Source organism: Chiloscyllium plagiosum, chromosome 32 (genome assembly GCF_004010195.1).
Source record: "Chiloscyllium plagiosum isolate BGI_BamShark_2017 chromosome 32, ASM401019v2, whole genome shotgun sequence".
NCBI lineage: Eukaryota > Metazoa > Chordata > Chondrichthyes > Orectolobiformes > Hemiscylliidae > Chiloscyllium > Chiloscyllium plagiosum.
Genome location: NC_057741.1, coordinates 33,278,511 through 33,296,769, shown reverse-complemented (window position 1 = coordinate 33,296,769; position 18,259 = coordinate 33,278,511). Strand labels below are relative to the sequence as shown.

Here is an 18,259-nt window from a genome sequence, read left to right as displayed (position 1 = left end):
CTTTTTCCACGTATGGAGTCAGTTATTACAAGGGGGCATAGCTTTAAATTAAGGGGTGGTAGGTATAGGACAGATGTTAGGGGTAGGTTCTTTACTCAGCGAGTCGTGAGTTCATGGAATGCCCTGCCAGTAGCAGTGGTGGACTCTCCCTCTTAATGGGCATTTAAGCGGGCATTGGATAGGGATATGGAGGATAGTGGGCTAGTGTAAGTTAGGTGGGCTTGGATCGGCGCAACATCGAGGGCCAAAGGGCCTGTACTGCACTGTATTCTTCTATGTTCTATGTTCTATATAGAGTTGAAAGTCTTTGGAAATCTCTTTCTCAAAAGTTGGTAGAAGCATAAGTTTTGAATAGTTTTATGGCAGAGGTAGAAAAGCTCTTGATTGACAAGGCAATGAAAGATTAACAGGGGTAGGCGGGAATGTGAAATAATCAGATCAGCCATAATCTTATAGAATGGTAGAGCAGAATCGACTGATATATTCCTGCTTTTAATTCTTATGTTTGACATTTTATTTGGGGAGGCTTGGTTCTCTCCAGTGTCCTCGCCAATGTTTATCCTGCAACCAACATCAAGTATATTATGACATTGCTGTTTTTAATACGCTATGTGTAATTTAACTGCTGCAATGGCTATATATCAAGTGTACTTCATTGGCTTTGAAGTATTTTAGTAAGTTTTGCAATCACAAAAGGTGATATGAAAATACAAGTTCTTTAACATTTTTATTCCACTTCAAAGGTGCTTTTCAGAATGTCTCCACTGCACTCTGATTATCAAATGGAAACTGCCTCTCTCCTTCATTTTCTAAAATACTCAGGATCTTGGATTTTTTGTCAAGGTGAAGCAACAGAGAAGATTTGACTCTTGCCCTCAGTACCATGCAGCAACTAGATACTATGTCTGCCAGCTCAACTACGAGTTTCTGGGAAAAATAAAACTGACTACCCACCAATCACATGTATTTAGATCACACATTTTGCATAGTAAAACAGACCAAGGTGTTTCAGATGAGCATAGTCAAACCATCTTTGACACTGAGCCCAAGGAGGAGCTAGAAGGACCCATCACTGTAAGTTTAGTCAAATAGGAAGAGAGAAGTGGAGAGATGAAGAGATTTAGAAGGGTCTTTCAGAGCTAGGGCTTGCCAGTTGAAAGCATCACTAGCAAAGGTACAGCTGTAAAGATCAAGACTGCTCAACAGGCAGAATTAGAGGAATACAAGATTAGAGAGGGCTATAAAGCTGAAGGAGATCACAGAGATTGAAAGAGGGCGAGACAGTGGAAGATTTATAATCAAGGCTGAGAATTTTAAAGTCAAGTTATGGCAGGTCAATGTATCTCACAAGCAAAGTGTGGTATGATAAGTTTCGGAGTGAGGCAGGAGATGGGCAACTGAGTCACAGAATCAAACATTATAGTGCTCAAATTTTTATGGTCAGTACAAGTTAGAAGACAGACAATGACTGAAAAAGTGTACAATGGCAACAAATATGGCACCGTCTTAGGAATTAAGGTATCTAGGTACAAAACTTAAGTAGTCTGTCTCCCACTGGACAATATCATACTTAATGTGATTTTATTTGAAACACCTTTTCCTCACATCCCAATAACAAACACACAAATGACTTTCACATGCGGACAGAGATTAAATAGTGACACGCTTTTTTATAGTTTCTATTTTGATATTTGTATTGCAACAAGTTGATAAAAGGTGTGTGAGGTCATGAAAGTGATCACAATGAATTAGGTTTATTAGGACCATGTAAATGAAAGCAGAGACTGCCTAAGTATTCATGATTTTGCTCTTTGTACATGAAAGCATCTGTGATTTCCAAGGCCATTGTCACTGACATTTAAGATTGAAAACGTTTTGAGGCTGGATGGGCAGCTTGCTTTGAGGACAACCTGACAACACATCCTTTATTGCAGGAATTGAAAATGGCTTTGGGAGTGAGTCAATGTGAATGTCAGTTTCAAAACCTCTGGAATTGCAGAACCTCCCAATTCTCTGCCCATGAGGTACCATGGATGAACTTTGGATCATTTGAGAGGCAGAGGGGGTTATTGAGAGGAGTTACAGTGAGGTAGCCACTCCTCAGGTACAAGAAAAAGGCAGATGGTTTACAGTCAGGGGACGGAAAGGGAACCGGCAGGCAATGCAGGGATCCCCTGTGGCCATTCCCCTCAACAATAAGTACACCGTTTTGGATACTGTTGGGGGGGGGGGGGGACTTACTAGGGGAAAGCATTCGGGCACAAGGTTCTGGCACAGAGTCTGTCCCTGCTGCTCAGAAGGGAAGGGGGAAGAGGAGCAGAGCAGTAGTCATTGGGGACTCCATAGGGGGACAGATAGGAGGTTCTGTGGGTGAGAGACTCACAGTTGGTGTGTTGCCTCCCAGGTGCCAGGGTTCGTGATGTCTCTAATCGTGTTTTTGGGATCCTTAAGGGGGAGGGGGAGGCAGGCTCAAGTCATGGTCCACATGGGAACCAACGCCATAGGTGGGAAGAGAGATGGGGATTTAGGGCAGAAATTTAGGAAGCTAGGATGGAAGCTTAGAGCTAGGACAAACAGAGTAGTTATCTCTGGTTTGTTGCCAGTGCCACGTGCTAATGACGCAAGGAATAGGGAGAGAGAGGAGTTGAACATGTGGCTACAGGGATGGTGCAGGAGGGAGGGTTTTGGATTCTTGGATAATTGGGGCTCTTTCTGGTGTAGGTGGGACCTCTACAAGCAGGATGGTCTTCATCTGAACCAGAGGGGTACCAATATCCTGGGGGCGAAATTCACTAAGGCTATTGGGGTGGGTTTAAACTAATCCAGCAGGGGAAGGGAACCAAAATTGTAGTTCGAGTATAGAAAAGGTTGAGAGTAGGGAGGTCCGAAATCAAGTTTCAGGGATACAAGATGGCACCGGCAAGCAAGAAGTTGGTTTGAAGTGTGTCTACTTCAACGCCAGGAGCATCAGGAATAAGGTGGGTGAACTTGCAGCATGGGTTGGTACCTGGGACTTCGATGTTGTGGCCATTTCGGAGACATGGATAGAGCAGGGACAGGAATGATTGTTGCAGGTTCCAGGATTTAGATGTTTCAGTAAGAACAAGAGAAGATGGTAAAAGAGGGGAGATGTGGCATTGTTGGTCAAGGACAGTATTACAGTTGCAGAAAGGATGTTTGGGGACTCGTCAATTGAGGTAGTATGGGCTGAGGTTAGAAAGGAGAGGTCACCCTGTTGGGAGTTTTCTATAGGCCTCTGAATAGTTTCAGAGATGTAGAGGAAAGGATAGCAAAGATGATTATCAATAGGAGTGAGAAAGACAGGGTAGTTGTCCCGGGGGAATTCAACTTTCCAAATATTGACTGGGAACACTATAGTACGAGTACAATAGATGGGTCAGTTTTTGTCCAGTGTGTGCAGGAGGGCTTCCTGATACAGTATGTAGACAGGCCAACAAGGGGCGAAGCCACATTAGATTTGGTCCTGGGTAATGAACCCGGCCAGGTGTTAGATTTGGAAGTAGGTGAGCACTTTGGTGATAGCAATCACAATTCGGTTATGTTTACTTTAGTGATAGAAAGGGATAGGTGTATACCACTGGGCAAGAGTTACAGCTGGGGGAAAAGCAATTACGATGTGATTAGGCAAGATTTAGGAAGGATAGGATGGGGAAGGAAACTGCAGGGGCTGGGCACATTAGAAATGTGGAGCTTATTCAAGGAAAAGCTACTGTGTATCCTAGATAAGTATGTACCTATCAGGCAGGGACGAAGCTGTAGAGCGTGGGAGCTGTGGTTTACGAAGGAAGTGGAATCTCTGGTCAAGAGGAAGAAGGTGGCTTATGTTAGGATGAGATGTGAATGCTCAGTTAGGGCGCTTAAGAGTTAGAAGGTAGCCAGGAAAGACGTAAAGAGAGAGCTCAGAAGAGCCAGGAGGAGGCATGAGAAGTTGTTGGTGGATAGGATCAGGGTAAACCCTAAGTCTTTCTATAGGTATTTAAGGAATACAAGAATGACAAGAGTAAGATTAGGGCCAATCAAGGATAGTAGTGGGAAGTTGTGTGTGGAGTCAGAGGAGATAGAGGAAGCACTAAATGAATATTTTTCGACAGTATTCACTCTAGAAAATGACAATGTTGTCGAGGAGAATACTGAGATACAGGCTACTGGACTAGGTGGGATTGAAGTTCACAAGGAAGAGGTATTAGAAATCCTTAAGAGTGTGAAAATAGATAAGTCCCCTGGGTAGGATGGGATTTAGGTTGAAACTAAATCCCATTCCTGAAGAAGGGCCTGTGCCCGAAACGTCGAATCTCCTGTTCCCTGGATGCTGCCTGACCTGCTGTGCTGTTCCAGCAATAAAGTTTCAACTTTGATCTCCAGCATCTGCAGACCTCACTTTCTCCTCTAGGATGGGATTTATCATAGGATCCTCTGGGAGGTCAGGGAGGAGATTGCCAAGCCTTTGGCATTGATCTTTAAATCATTATTGTCTACAAGAATAGTGCCAGAAGACTGGAGGATAGCAAATGTGGTTCCCCTGTTAAGGGGAGTAGAGACAACCCTGGTAATTATAGACCCTGGTAATTATAGACCAGTGAGCCTTACTTCAGTTGTTGATGAAGTGTTGGAAAAGGTTATAAGAGATAGGATTTATAATCATCTAGAAATCAATAATTTGATCAGGGATAGTCAGCATAGTTTTGTGAAGGGTAGGTCGTGCCTCACAAACCTTATTGAGTTCTTTGAGAAGGTGACCAAACAGGTAGATGAGAGTAAACCGGTTGATGTGGTGTATATGGATTTCAGCAAGGCGTTCGATAAGATTCCCCACAGTAGACTATTGTACAAAATGTAGAGGAATGGGATTGTGGGAGATATTGCAGTTTGGATCAGTAATTGGCTTGCTGAAAGAAGACAGAGGGTGGTGGTTGATGGGAAATGTTCATCCTGGAGTCCAGTTACTAGTGGTGTACCGCAAGTGTACATTGTTGGGTCCATTGCTGTTCGTCATTTTTATAAACGACCTGGATGAGGGCGTAGAAGGGTGGGTTAGTAAATTCGCAGAGAACACGATGGTCGGTGGAGTTGTGGATAGTGACAATGGATGTTGTAGTTACAGAGAGACATACATAAGCTGCAGAGCTGGGCTGAGAGATGGCAAATGGAGTTTACTGCAGACAAGTGTGAGGTGATTCACTTTGGTCGGAGTAACCAGAATGCAAAGTACTGGGCTAATGGTAAGATTCTTGGTAGTGTAGATGAGCAGAGAGATCTCGGTATCCAGGTACACAGATTCTTGAAAGTTGCCACCCAGGTTGACAGGGTTGTTAAGAAGGCATACAATGTTTTAGCTTTTATTAATAGAGGGATCCAGTTCCGGAACCATGAGGTTATGCTACAGTTGTACAAAACTCTAGTGCTGCCACAATTGGAGTATTGTGTACAGTTCTGGTTACCACATTATAAGAAGGATGTGGAAGCTTTGGAAAGGGTGCAGAGGAGATTTACTAAGATGTTGCCTCTTATGGAGGGAAGGTCTTACGAGGAAAGGCTGAAGGACTTGAGGCTGTTTTCGTTGGAGAGAAGAAGGTTGAGAGGTGACTTAATAGAGACAAAAAGATAATCAGAGGATTAGATAGGGTGGACAGGGAGAGCCTTTTTCCAAGTATGGTGACGGTAAGCACGAGGGGGCATAGCTTTAAATTGAGGAGTGATACTTATAGGACAGATGTCAGAGGTAGTTTCTTTACTCAGAGATTAGTGAGGGTATGGAATGCTTTGCCTGCAACGGTAGTAGATTCGCCAACTTTAAGTACATTTAAGTCGTCACTGGACAAGCATCTGGATGTACATGGAACAGCGTAGGTTAGATGGGCTTCAGATTGGTATGACAGGTCGGCGCAACATCGAGGGCTGAAGGGGCTGTACTGCGCTGTAATATTCAATGTTCTATGTTCTATTTCAGATTTCCAAATGCACGGATCAGTCTAAATTTTAAAGGAGCATTAGAATACATCAACATAAATAAACCAAGGGTCCAGAGTTGTGAAAGAACAGCCATTCAAACTGAATGCACAGCAACCACATGGCACTGAATTCCATAGGGTGTGCTTCGACAAATTATGCTGAGCAAATTGCTGCAGTTTGGAAATTGCAAATGACTTAGCTTTGTGAACAGAACTTTCCTGATGAAGGGCTTTTGCCTGAAACGTCGATTTTCCTGCTCCTCGGATACTGCCTGACCTGCTGTGCTTTTCCAGCACCACTCTAATCCAGACTCTGATCTCCAGCATCTGCAGTCCTCACTTTTATCTTAACTTTGTGTACAAGCAGTCTTCAAAGGGGGTCCTGCAAGTACTCCATGTCTACATTTGATCATAGAATCCCTGCAGTGTGAAAGCAAGCCATTCGGCCCATCGAGCCAACACCGCCCCTCCAAAGAGTATACCACTCAGCCCAACGCCAGTACCCTATGCCTGTAATCCCCCATTTCCCCAGAAACTTTGGGCAACCTAACATGGCCCAATCCACCTAACCTGCACAGAGCTCCTGGAGGAAATGCTGACATGGGGAGAATGTGTAAACTCCGCTCAGACAGTCACCCGACGCTGGGATCGAACCCGGGTCACTGGCACTGTGAGCCACTGTATTTACCTGCCTTTAGGAGAAAAGCTGGACAGACTGAATCCTCTTGAGTTTAGAAGACCCAGAAGTGACTTATTTTGATTTAAGCTTTATTGTCATGTGTGATCAAGGATAGAAGTACAGAAGTACAATGAAAAAGTGTACAATAGTGTACAACATGGCACCATCTTAGGAAAGAAGGTACTTAGGTACAAAACTTAAGTAGTAAATAGAGAAACAAAATTAAAAGTAAATCATTGCCATTGCTCTTAGTGTAAGTAGAACAATGAAATAAAAAAGTCAAAAGTTAACATTACAGTCCTTCCTGGAATTAATTGGAAAAATAAAGGAACAAAAGTACAAGTTCAACCGTCTTTCTTCAGTGCACTCTCTGCAAGGGCTCTGTTTCCTCCACTTTGGCACGCTCTCCAGGAAACCTCAGGCTTCCTGCTCTCAGCACTGCAGGTGCCAGGGAACCTCCCTTGCCAACAATTCAGGTTCGGTCTAACCACATTGGTCTCAGGCCCACAGCTACTTGCAAGTACCTGACTTCTGGCTGTCAGTGCTCTACGCAGTGGACCTTTAGCTGACACTACTCAGGACCTTGGCCGCTACCATGATTCCTGCAATGCCATCACCACTATTGCCTCTCTCTCCTGAATTCCATGAGGTAAGTGAAAAAAAGACAAGGAGAGAGAAAAACAAAGCATGAATGTGGCCGCCTGGAGTGGATGGGCCTACCGAATCAGTGACACCACCTTGAATAGCTGGCTTGCTCTGTCCACTGCGCTGCTGGATCCTGCTCTCTGTCCTTCATTCAGGTCCTGAGGGGACAAGATCAGGGTGTGGAAGGGATAGTTTCTCATGTGGGAGAATAGGGAGGTCATAGTTTAAAAAGAAGGGGTCACCCTTTAAAACTGTGATGAAGAAACATTTTTTCTCTCAGAACGTTGCAAGTCTTTGGAATTCACTTACTCAAAAGGCAGTCGGTGCCAAATTTTTATACAGTTTTAAGGGAGTGATAGATAAATTCTTGATGACTAAAGAGGTGAAAGATTATTTAGGACATGCAGGAGTGCAGAGTTAATGTTAAATCAGATCAGCCACGATCTTATTGAATGTCGGAGCAGGCTTGAAGGACCAAGTAGCCTACAGTTGATCCTTATTTACATGTTCTGCCATTGCAGCTTGCTGGTTTTGTCAAGCTGGATGGCATCTAATTGGTGTGTCAGCTTTGAATACACAACTCCCTCTCTTAAATGAATGAGAATCTGGTTCTGTCCCACAAATAAACAGGATCTACCTCCTTACTCTGCTTTTCAAACTCCACGTCATATCATTTTCTATGGCACATATCGACAGCACAGACATCATGTTAAACCAGTGATATGTGGAACTTCCATTTGCTTCTTGACAAGCAGGCTAGGCAATCATTCTTGCCCAAACCCCCTCCTGCAAAAGTTAATGGATCAAACGTTCTGGACAGAGTTCTACATAATGGCTTGTGTTCTGCCCAATGAGTGACAGAAAATCTGCTCCTTCAGAAATTCATGCAGGCTTATTAACATTACAGTCCATCCTAATATTAATTGGTAAAATAAAAGACTGCAAGTACAAGTTCAACAGTCTTTCTTCAATGCACTCTCTCCAAGGGCTCAGTCTATTCCACTTTGGCCTGCCCTCCGGGAAACCTCAGGTTTTCTGCTGTCAACACTGCAGGTGCCGGGGGACCTCCAACACTGACAGTTCAGGATCGGTCTAACCACATTGGTCTCAGGCCCACAGCTCGCAAGTACCTGACCTCTGGCCATCACTGCTCCAAATACATGATTAATATATATACAAAAATGATTGAACATCAAGTTCTGGGGAATCATAAAGGTGACTGGATTACTACTTGGCCACATCTCTCCATTCCAATGCACATTTTAGAGATATTAAACTTGAATATTACCATTGGATCACCAGCCTGACCTTTGGATTACAAGGCCGGTGGTATGGCCACTTCGTACCTCACCCCAATGTCACATACTAAATCTTTCAGTCAAATTGAGCTTTCACGCACATTTAATAAAAGTTAACCTGGCAATTCACAGTTGTTGGGTCAAAATTCTGGAATCCCTTCCCTAACAGCATTGTGGGTCAACCTTCAGAAAATGGATTACAGCTCACCACAATCTTCTCAAGGGGAACTAGGGATGGGAATTAAGTTCTGGTCCAGTCAGTGATGCCCACATCCCATGAGTGAATTGCAAAAAAAAGGGCTCGACAGACACACACTAAAAAAAAATCAAATGGATCTTATGATTAAAGTGAGAAAATATTTGAAGTGTAATCTCACTGCTACTGAAAATTGCGAATGAAATGAGGAGGAGAGCAGAAGTTGGGTTGAAAGACAACATTTATGTATGGGCTCAATAAAGAACAGATTAGCTTCAATAGTGCAATAACCAAGTATCCTACCCTCCTGCAAATATCAGTGAACAACAGGAAATTACTGAGGATTCTATTCAGATGGGGGAGAATCTTGTGTTATCACTCATAACCACTTGAGCAAGATTTAAGATTTAAGGAGCATTGCATGGATTATTTTGGTCCTCATAAAATGCATCCAATCAGTCTACTTTAATGAAAACAATGGCTAAGACAACTTATTGCTCGGGCCTGAATTTTTCTTTTTTTTAATTCAAGGGTAGCAGCAATGCATTCTCTAATCTGGTTATCAGACACTGCACAACACTAGGTATCTCACTGATTATACAGGAGATGTGTACTATTTTTACAGCTGTTTTCCTTCTTGGAGATGATAGACAATTGGATGCTAACGATTGAAGTCAGCAGCAATGGAACACATCTGCTTGATTCATATTCAAGAGCCTACACTGACAGCCATATCAATCTCACCATCCTAGACATGAGGCCACCAACAGCCTCCACTGCACATTTCACCTTATTTGTTTAACAGGATAGACTGGATTAAGGGAATCTTTCGCTGGAATGAAAATAAGGTATCACTGCCACTCGCCTCGAGCACACTTAAAAATTAATGTACTGCTCTCTCCCTCCACTTTACTCTCATCCTTACAATTGAATAGCCATGAGGACCAGCTTATTTTATGAATTGTTTTGCAGGTCTTACATACGAAAAGGGAATAAGAGGAGACCACCCAGCACCACGGTCCACTGTACCACTCAATAAGATCTTGGCTGTTCTGATATTAACATCATGTCTACATAGCGGCATGTACCTGAAAATCTTTTATCTCCTTAGTCATAAATAATCTATCTACCTCTGCCTTAAAAATATTTAAAGACTGCATTGACTGCCTTTTGAGGAAGGGATGTGAGCTTAAGACTCTCAACTGTTTGACAGAAACAAAAAATAAGTTTCTTCATCTTTGATTTAAATGAGGTGAGCCCTTATGTTTAAACTATGATCTTTTCAATGGAGATTGTCCTTTATGAAGAAAAGCTATCTGCAGACATACATGAAAATACAAAATAATTGAAATCATAAGTTTGGCTGCTTTTCATATGAACATTTTCAATAAGATGCTGTGAAGAGAAGTATTATTTTTATTTTGAACTATTTTTAAGTTAGACATTAAAACCGAAGTATTAAAGGGAGATAGTTTAAGCATCAAAAACTCCTGTGCAAGCTTTGTTTATTTGTCATATCCACACCATCATGTACAAAAGTGGAAAACATGTGAAGTTCTTTCTGTGTAAACCAATTTCCTTCAGCGGAAGAAATCATTTGCTCTCTTTGCACAACATCATCAACTAATGGGGTTAAAGATTTTGTTTGTTGAAGAACTCAGCATGTAGAAGACAGAGGGTGGTGTTTTTCAGATTGGAGGCCTGTGACCAGTGAAGTGCCACAACGATCGGTGCTGGGTCCACTACTTTTTGTCATTTATATAAATGATTTGGATGTGAGCTTAAGAGCTATAGTTAGTAAGTTTGCAGATGACACCAAAATTGGAGGTGTAGTGGACAGCAAAGAAGGTTGCCTCAGATTACAACGGGATCTTGATCAGGTGAGTCAATGGGCTGAGAAGTGGCAGATGGAGTTTAATTTAGATAAATGCGAGGTGCTGCATATTGGGAAAGCAAATTTTAGCAGGACATTGGTTAGGCCACTTTTGGAATATTGCATGCAATTCTGATCTGCTTCTTATCGGAAGTAGTTGTGAAACTCGAACGGGTTCAGAAAACATTTACAAAGATGTTGCCAAGATTGTAGGATTTGAGCTATAGGGAGAAGTTGAATAGGCTGGGGCTGTTTTCCCTGGAGGCTGAGGGGTGACCTTATAGAGGTTTACAAAACCATGAGGGACATGGATAGGGTAAATAGACAAGGTCTTTTCCCTGATGTGTGGGAGTCCAGAACTACAGGGCATAGGTATAGGATGAGAGGAAAAAGATATAAAAGAGACCTAAGTAGCAACTTTTTCATGCAGAGGGTTGTGTGTGTGTGGAATGGGCTGCCAGAGGATGTGGTGGAGGCTAGTACAATTGCAACATTTAAACGGTATCTGAATGGGTATGCGAACAGGAAGGGTTTGGAGGGATATCGACCGGGTGCTGGCAGGTGGGATTTGATTGGGTTGAGATATTTGGTTGGCATGGACAAGTTGGACTGAAGGGTCTGTTCCCATGCTGTACATCTCTATGACTCTGACTATGTATCACACGCTATCACACCACATGTGCAATTTACAGCCTCTGCTGACCCAGCTAGTCTCTGATGGGATTGAAACGTTCCTGGTTGGGATTAGAATAGTTGGAATTAGAACAAACCTGGTGGGCCAAAGGGCATTATTCTGTGTCGCAGATCTCTATGACTCAATGGACAGGGATGAGAATTAGCTCAGAAAGCCTCCTCGCTATCACAAAGAACAAGTGCATTACACTGAATCCACAGAGAACATGAGGATCCAAATGGTTAGTCTAGGTCAATATTTATGCACTACCCCAGTCTCGTTCCAATTTATTTAAGCCATCAGTATTTCTTTTCTCCCTTAGGGGATTAAGGAATTGCATCAAATATTCCTTATGGCAGCAAGTTCCACATTCTTGCCAGTCATTGGGTGCAACGTTCCCTCTAAGTTGCTTGGTGCCAGTCCAATCGTCTGCACACAATGCCCATGCTGTACCAATACATTCATTTTTGCCACCCACAGGTATGCATGGACCCCAGAAGTCAGTGATTGGAGAAACTGGAGGGAACATAACTTGGGTCTGGAAATTTCTTCTGCAGCCAGCACGGTGGCTCAGTGGTTAGCACTGCTGTCTCACAGTGCCAGGGACCCGGGTTTAATTCCAACCTTGGTCAACAGTAGATGCAGAATCTTTAAATATTTTTAAAGCAGAGATAGATAGATTCTTGATAGCCAAAGAGATGAAAGATTTTCAGGCACATACAGAAATGTAGACTCGATGTTAATATCAGATCTGCCATGATCTTATTGAGTGGTACAGTAACACAGAGGGGCCAAGTGGTCGCCTGTTATTCTCTTTTTGTATATAAGACCTGCAAAACAATTCAAAGAATAAAGCTGGTCCTCATGGCTTCTTTGTGTGGAGTTTGCATGCTCTCCCTGTGTCTGCATGGGTTTCTACCCAGTGATCTGGTTTTCTCCCATAGTCCAAAGTTGTGCAAGTTACGTGGATTGGCCATGCTAAATTGCCCATAGTGTTCAAGGAGGTGTAGGTTATGTGAATTAGCTATGGGAAATGCTGGGTTGCAGGGATAGAGTAGGAGGATGGGTCTGGTCAGGATGCTCTTTGAAGGGTTGGTGGACTTGTTGGGGTGAATGGCCTGTTTCCACATTGTGGGATTCTATGCTTTCTTATTTCATTTACTGTAAGACCATAAGGTATAGAAGCAGAAGACGATCATTTGGCTCATCAAATCTGCTCTGCCATCAAGGCTGATCTGACATTCGTTAATGACCCAGCCTCAACAGTAAAGAATTTCGTAGATTCACTGTACTCAGAAGAAAGAAATTCCCTTCCTCCCAGTCTTAAATGCATGACCCCTTATTTGAGATTCTGCCATTTACTCAAAAAACAATCCCACCATTGATTCATACTGCATAGAAACAGGCTCTTCGGTCCAACCAGTCCATACTGGGCGGCACGGTGGCACAGTGGTTAGCACTACTGCCTCACAGTGCCTGAGACCTGGGTTCAATTCCTGCCTCAGGCGACTGACTGTGTGGAGTTTGCACGTTCTCCCCGTGTCTGCGTGGGTTTCCTCCGGGTGCTCCGGTTTCCTCCCACAGTCCAAAGATGTGCAGGGTCAGGTGAATTGGCCATACTAAATTGCCCGTAGTGTAAGGTAAGGGGTAAATGTAGGGGTATGGGTGGGTTTCGCTTCGGCGGGGCGGTGTGGACTTGTTGGGCCGAAGGGCCTGTTTCCACACTGTAATATAATCTAATCTAAAAAAAACCTATCATAATTCATAATTAAACTTGTCCCACCTTTTTACTATTGGCCCATATCTTTCCAAATACTACTTTATTCATGAACTTATCCAAATGTCTTTTAAAGCTTGTAACTGAACCCCTTTTCACCATTTCCTCTGGAAGTTCATTTCACGCATAAACCACTCTCTGTGTAAAACGTTGTCCATGTCTTTTTAAAACTTTCTTCTCTCACCTCATAATTATGTCACTTAGTCTTGAAATTCCCCACCCTAGGAAAATGACACCTGCCATTCACCTTATCTATACCCCTCATGATTTTACAGATCTCTACAAAGTCACCCCTCAAACTCCTCCGCTCCAGTGAAAAATGCCCCAGCCAATCCAGCCTCTTGTTATAACTCAAACAATCCATTTCTGGCAACATCCTGGTATATCTTTTTGAACCTTCGCCAGCTTAATAATATCCTTCCTAAAACAAGGCAACCAGAACTGGACACAATACCCCAGAAGATGCCTCACTAACATCCTGTACAACCTCAACATGATGTCCCAACTCCTATAGTCAAAGGTCTGAACAATGAAGGCAAGCATGTTAAAATGACTTCTTAACCACCCTATCTACATGTGAAGCAATCTTTAAAGATTTGGAGATGCTGGTGTTGGACTGGGGTGTACAAAGTTAAAAATCACACAACATCAGGTTATAATCCAACAGATTTCATTGGAAGCACCAGCTTTCGGAGCGCTGAGAAAGCTAGTGCTTCCAATTAAACCTGTTGGACTATAACCTGGCATTGTGTGATTTTAAACTTCAAAGAATTTTGAACTTAAACCCCTAGGTCTCTGCTCAGCAACACCCTTCCTCAAAAACTCAACCAACCTCTGCTGAATTCTGTCAATGGCATGCATATATTTTCTTAGTTTAGACATTCAATATCAAACACAATACACTAGGGGCTACCTCACCAAGGTTCTATTCAACCACAGCAAAATATTTTTACTTCTGTACTCAAATCCCCTTAAGACAATATACCATATGCCTAATTGCTTGCTGCACCTGCATGCTAGCATTTAGTCACTCATGAACCCAGATCCCTTTGGACAGCCAATTTTCTAAACTCTCATCATTTAAATATTTAAAAAAACTCTGCTAAAAATGGTCCCACATTCATAATCTTGGTAATGCAGCTGATCTGAGGGTGAACTTCTGATCAGGGAGAAAGTGAGGTCTGCAGATGCTGGAGATCAAAGTTGAAACTTTATTGCTGGAACAGCACAGCAGGTCAGGCAGCATCCAGGGAACAGAAGATTCGACGTTTCGGGCACGAAACGTCGAACTTCTGATCAGACAACACATTATAAATACCATCTATTTCCATCATGTAACTTCGTCCAAATCCAGTTAATCTTACACCAATCTCTGTTATGTCAACACACATGTGCTCACTGAGTTGCCCTCGCAACTGAGGGAGTGAAACCTTTGATTTCAAATTTCTCATCCACGCTTACAAGTCTCTCTGTGCCCTTTCCCCTCACTAGTTTTTTTTTCCCTATCTGGGAGCAGCAGGAGACAGAATGACGGTGACGTTGGAGACCAGGAGGTTGCCGGGAAGGTATGGACTTAGTATATATTTGGGCAGGGCTAAACCAGAGATACACCCCCCACCCCCCCAACCAGAAGAAAAGGTCTCTGTAAATTATTTATTTTTCGTTTCTTTCATATATTTAAGTGCATTGTTTGGTTTTCGTTAGTTGATATAAAGCTAAGGCTTACAATGGCAGGGGACCTCAGACCAATGGCATGTGCCACTTGCTTGATGTGAGAGCTCAGGGATGTGGCTGACATCCCTGAGTCTTACACTAGCAAGACGTGTGTCCAGCTGCAACTCTTGTTTGACTGTATGATGGCTCTGGAGGTACAGATGGACTCACTGTTAAGAATCCGCAATGCTGAGGAGGTCATGGATAGCACGTTTCATGAATTGGTCACACTGTAGATTAGAGTTGCTGAGGGAGACAGTGAATGGGTGACCAAAGGGCAGAGAAAGAGTAGGAAGGCAGTGCAGGTGCCCACTGCAGTCACCCTCCCCTTTCAGAATGCTCTGCAGCCGATCAGTGACATCCCTGACCCGAGCACCTGGGAGGCAACATAGCAGAACCCCCCTCACAATAGAATCCCCTGTGACTCTGGTCCTATGAGTCTTTCTCCAGCCCTTCTGAACAGCAGTGCCCGTCACCGTGCCATGATCCTGGCAACTGCTATCCTGCCCTGCTGAGCCATCTCCCCTAAAAGTATCCAAAACAGTATGCCTGGTTTGGGGGGAGATGACTGCAGTAGGTACCTGTACTGCCTTCCCACTCTTTCTCTGCCTTTTGGTCACCCATTCACCGTCTCCCTCAGAAACGCCAATCTACAGTGTGACCCATTCACTCAACGCGCTATACACGACCTCCTCAGCATCGCGGATTCTTCACAGTGAGCCCATCTACAGTTTCAGAGCTGTCATGCTGTCAAATTAAGCTAAAGGGTATTAAGGTGGATGAATCCCAAGGACCGGATAGGATCTATCCCAGGTTGCTGAGGGAGGCGAGAGAGGAAATAGCTGGACCCCTTTATAGCATCCTTAAACACAGGTGAAGTGCCGGAGGACTGGAGGGTTGTTAATGTTGTCCCCCTGTACAAGAAGGGTAGTAGGGATATTCCAGGTAACAGCAGACCAATGAGCCTGATGTCAGTGGTGGAAAAGTTGCTGGAGAAGGTACTGAGGGATAAAATCTATTTACATTTGGAAAAGAATGGGCGTATCAGTGATGGGTAACATGGTTTTGTGCAGGGGTGATCGTACCTTACCCACTTAGTAGAGCTCTTTGAGGAAGTGACCAAGTTGATAGATGAAGGAAGGGCTGTAGATGCCATATTCATGGACTTTAGTAAGGTGTTTGATAAGGTTCCCCATGGTAAACTAATGGATAAAGTGAAGTCATGTGGTGTGCAGGGTGTTCTAGCTAGGTGAATAAAGAACTGGTTGAGCAAAAGGAGACAGAGAGTAGTAGTTGAAGGGAGTTTCTCGAAATGGAGAAAGGTGACCAGTGGTGTTCCACAGGAATCAGTGCTGGAGCCACTGTTGTTTGTGATATACATAAGTGATCTGGAAGAGGGCGTTGTTGGTCTGATCAGCAAGTTTGCAGATGACACGAAGATTGGTGGAGTAGCAGAAAGTATACAGGACTGTCAAAGAACACAGGAGAAAATAGATAGACTGGAGAGTTGGATGGAGAAGTGGCAGGTGGAGTTCAATCCAGGCAAACGTGAGGTGATACATTTTGGGAAGTCTAGTTCTAGAGCGAACTATACTGTAAAAGGAAGAGCCTTGGTAAAAGTTGGTGAGCAGAGAGATCTGAGAGTTCGGATCCATTGTACCCTGAAGGTGGCTGCACAGGTGGATAGAGTGGTCAAGAAGGCATATGGTATGCTTGCCTTCATCAGATGGGGTATTGATTATAAGGGCTGGTAGGTCATGTTAAAATTGTACAAGACTTTGGTTCAGCTGCATTTAGGTACAGTTCTGGTCACCACATTACCAAAAGGATGTGGACACTTTGGAGAGGGTGCAGAGAAGGTTGTGAGGATGTTGCCTGGTATGGAAGGTGCTAGCTATGAAGAGAAGTTGAATAGATTAGGATCATTTTCATTAGAAAAAAGGAGATTGAGGGGAGACCTGACTGAGGTCTACAAAATCATAAAGGGTATAGACAAGATGGATAGAGATAAACTTTTTCCCAGAGTGAGAGACCATGCATTCAAGGCGAGAGGTGAAAAGTTTAAGGGGATACACATGGAAAGTACATTACACAGAGGGTGATAGGCACCTGGAATGCGTTGCCAGCAAAGGTAGTAGAGGCAGGCACGGTAGATTCTTTTAAGGTGCGTCTGGACAGATGCATGAGTTGGTGGGAAGCAGAGAGATTCAGATTCTTAGGAATTGAGTGATAGGTTTAGACAGTGGATTTGGATCGGCTCAGGATTTGAGGGCCAAAGAGCCTTTTCTTGGGCTGTAAATTTTCTTTGTTCTTTGTTCCATTGTACTTTAGGAATCTTCTTCAGCCCCAAACCCAAGCCGTTTGCACTTGACTAATTTTGGCCCTTTGAGCATCTCCTGTTTCAATCATTGCACAATTGTTCACCATGCCTTCAGTCCCTGGGACCTCGACTCTGAAATACCATCTTCCAACCTTTTCTTCCCTCTAGCCCACTTTATTTCTTTGAGTTGTTGTTTGAAACCTATATTAACGAACCAACATCCTGTAGGATGGCAGTGGAATAGGGTTTCTCAACCTGGGGCTCGTCCACTCGTTCTGCTTTTCTTTTCGTTATTTTTTCTGTTCCCACTTTCTTCTCATGTTTTCTTTTCCTTTATTTACCTCCTGATGAAGAGCTTGGTCATGGCAATGGCAAGTAGATCCAGCAGCGTGGACTCATACCAAAGGTGCAGCAAGTTTGGATTCCTGGCAGCATCTGTATTACTGAGTCATTCCTACTGCTGATACATGGCTGCTGCTGCAGAGGTGAGTTTGAGTTCCCAGCGGCATCTGCATCCATCAAAGATCCAAGGAGGCAGCAGCGGAGGTGAGTTTGGCCCAGTACGAGATCTGGTGGTACCAGCAGTGGCTGCATTGACAAGGTGGGCCCAAAGCCAGTGATGGAGTCAAGTTTTTGCTGGTATGGTACCTGGCGGCATTGGTGGGGGTCTGTGTTGGCAAGGTCCATCAAGGACTTATAGTGACAAGAGCATCAGTGGAGGCAAGATGGTGCTGAATAGTGGTATGGCGAAGGAGACTTGTGCCTGGCCACCAGGCTCATTATCCATGACAAAGCATTTAACAAGAAAAACTGTAAAGTTGGACACTTTTTCTTGATTTTTTTTCATTTTTCCGCCTTTATATTTCTTGTTTTGATTTATTTTTCTGTGATTTAAGATGACGCCGGAGAGTGGCGACACTATACAACATTTTTCATGGTATTTTGTAACAAAATATACATAACAATAAATAATCAAATGTTTTCCTTTGTGACTGGGTGCCATATTTTCTTTTGCAATGTAACATCTTGGGATGTGTAGATATCAGTGGTCATTGTGGTAGCACTAGCTCATTCGTTAAAAGGGGAATTTCACAAGGGTCGCAGTGGGGGAATGAG

The 18,259-nt window shown here is 43.5% G+C and overlaps 1 protein-coding gene across 8 annotated transcripts in view; it reads right to left on the bottom strand.

Moving 5' to 3' along the window:
• ccser1 (coiled-coil serine-rich protein 1) overlaps positions 1 to 18,259 on the bottom strand; it is a 1,299,391-nt gene that overhangs the window by 488,652 nt on the left and 792,480 nt on the right. The window lies entirely within an intron of this gene.